Source organism: Temnothorax longispinosus, chromosome 3 (assembly GCF_030848805.1).
Source record: "Temnothorax longispinosus isolate EJ_2023e chromosome 3, Tlon_JGU_v1, whole genome shotgun sequence".
In the NCBI taxonomy this organism is placed as follows: Eukaryota; Metazoa; Arthropoda; class Insecta; order Hymenoptera; family Formicidae; genus Temnothorax; species Temnothorax longispinosus.
Genome location: NC_092360.1, coordinates 24687721 through 24690353, shown reverse-complemented (window position 1 = coordinate 24690353; position 2633 = coordinate 24687721). Strand labels below are relative to the sequence as shown.

The 2633-nt window shown below is 45.4% G+C and overlaps 1 long non-coding RNA gene across 1 annotated transcript; it reads right to left on the bottom strand.

Annotated features, from left to right (window-relative positions):
* Window positions 1–319: 319 nt before the first annotated feature.
* Window positions 320–1639, bottom strand: LOC139810549 (uncharacterized). Its single transcript, XR_011731428.1, has 4 exons — window positions 1501–1639; window positions 1154–1263; window positions 621–788; window positions 320–388 (listed from the first exon to the last, which is right to left on the bottom strand). It is a non-coding gene; the product is annotated as an uncharacterized lncRNA (long non-coding RNA).
* Window positions 1640–2633: the final 994 nt, after the last annotated feature.

The following is a 2633-nucleotide window of genomic DNA, read 5'->3' as shown; positions in this document are numbered from 1 at the left end:
AAAAGGACATTAATAATTTCAGATAATTTTTAATTTCAAGTTCAATGTTCAAATTAATTATTAATGCTTTACAGCGTTTTATATACAAATTTATTAAATATAAAAAGAGTATTTTACTCAATTTGATTTTTTACAATTAAAACGGTATAGAATGATAGTTATTGTTTCATGATACAGTATATTTCACAATAATTACGGGCGATATAATTATTTCCTATAATATATTAATTCAAATATATCGCACTTTGAAATTTTACCAATTTTAATATAATTTGCTTGTGGTTTCGAGATTTGCACATTGAAGTGAATTTAATATCTCTTTAAGGTCACTCACCGAACAGATGCGCAACGAGCGGAGTTATTCAGCCACGCCGTAGCTACGATGAGTCTGTAACACAAAAACGAAAGATTCGAATTAAAGAGACGCTCAAAATAATCAACGTTTCAAAGAGTAATTTTTACACGCGTCTAATTTGTTTTTCAATTATATTTACCGATATAATTATCTATTTTTCAAGAAAAATCTTTACTTTCTCTAATTATTTATAATTTATCTGAGATAAAACGACCCGAATGAATTGGAAAAAACTATTAATTTTAAAATAAAAAATAATATTCACCCCAGGGTTGCTCCGCTGTGGCCCGAGCCTTGCCCGAGGCCTCCTCCTCCTCTCAGAACGTCTGGGTTAGATTGTCAGGTCTCCTTCTCCTTTCTCTCACCCCTCCTTCCGTTGCACAGGACACTCACGAAGCCGCTGTCCAATATTTCGCGATCGAGTACGAAGTAACTGTAATAATACGATCGTGACACTTTATAGACACTCCCGAGATGAAACGATCTGCGTTCTACGACGCGCTTCTATTATTTAAATACGATGATTCACCGAGCTACTTTTCCCGTTGAGCGCGGCTAACTTCATATACCGGCTACAACGCGGTCGAGTCAACGCTGCAATGCCTGTTGCAGGCCGAATTGAAACGAAACGAGCGAACCGTTCGAAAATATACGCTCGAGACAGCTCGAAATACAGCGTAAAATTCCGCGAGATGCGAATGCAGTTAAACGTTAAACGGTCGACACATATATCACACATGTCATCACTACGCCTAGCTCGTTATTCTGAATCACGCGATTCGCGTACTCTGTACTCACGTTAAATCTCACGTTGATATCCGACGGGCGACGATTCTCGACCAAACGTTAGTCCAGCACTGCGATCGTCTTCTCACTCGATCCTGTGTGCGATAATAGTCCATTATTCACTGAAACACAATAAACTTATTATATTCGGCGTACATTAATCCTGTATCCACCTCACTCCGATTCCCGTAGCCGCGCGAGGGGCGAGGTATGTGCCGCGCAAGGGCCAGCGCGCTTCGGCATGCTTCGGCCATGTTCGTGAGCAGTCGGCGACGCCAACGACGAAAATCAGTCGGTCGCGCACACGGGATAATCCGACGATTAAGAGAGAATTATTTAATATTGTATCTTTCTAGTACCTGCGATATCATCGTGATACTCATCACGGATCACGGCACATTTCGCGATGAAATAGCGCTACGTACGGAGTCGCTCACTCGGCTACTCGTCGGTTCGAGCGTCAGCCGTCGTCAGCGTCGGGACGTCGGGAGTTGGGAGCGTCGGGACATGAATGACTGAATGATAGCGCGGCGTCCGCGGCGCGCCGCGGCGCGGGCGACCGTGACCGTCTTTGTGAACACCGCGTGGCGCGCGGGCGTACAATTCCGGCGTTCGCAAAAACAAAAAACGAAGCGCCCGCATGCCAACGATCTCGTCGCCGCGCCGGCACTACTTAATTATTTACCTATGACGATAACATATTTAAGGCCCCAGGCACAACCGTTCGAAGATACACACGCTCGAGACACGCCGCGACACAGCTCGAGTGCATAAATTCCGCGATAATTTTACAATTACGAATGCAATTAAACGGTCGACGCACCCACACATCATCGCGTGCTTCATATTATTCTAAATCACGCGATTCAAATATATGTATATTCCGTCACATTAAAATATCCCAGAATGATCCGACGATTCGCGTATTATAATTATGCCGCGTTCTCGAAATGCGAAAGAGACGCGACGGTCAGATTATTCAATATATCAATGCGAACGATCGAAACGGCATTAATTCTGTATTCATCTACTGACTCGACTTTCCGTAAAGCGCGTGAGGCGAGTGCTGCGCGACGATCATGGCACCGGCTTCGGCCACATTTGTGAGTCTGCATTTCTCTGATACCTGCGATATCATTGTGATTACCTATCGCGATGTAACAGCGCTACGCGCACACAACACAGAGTCGCAGAGTCGCTCGCTTAGCTGCCTATCGCATGTCGGTTCGAGCATCGGAACATGAATATGAATGATAGCGCAACCCCGCAACCGCGGGGGCGCGGGCGTGGGCGTCGCGACGCGAGCCTTGAGGCGCGGGCGGCGCGGCGCGGCGACCGCTTTTGTAAACACCGCGCGACGCGTCGTACGAAAAACAAAGTCGAGCGCCCGCGTGCCAACGGCAATACCTGGTGATACAGAATTAACGTACGTCGAATATATGTATATTCCGTTTCTTGTATTTCGATGAATGCGCTATTATCGCATATCTTC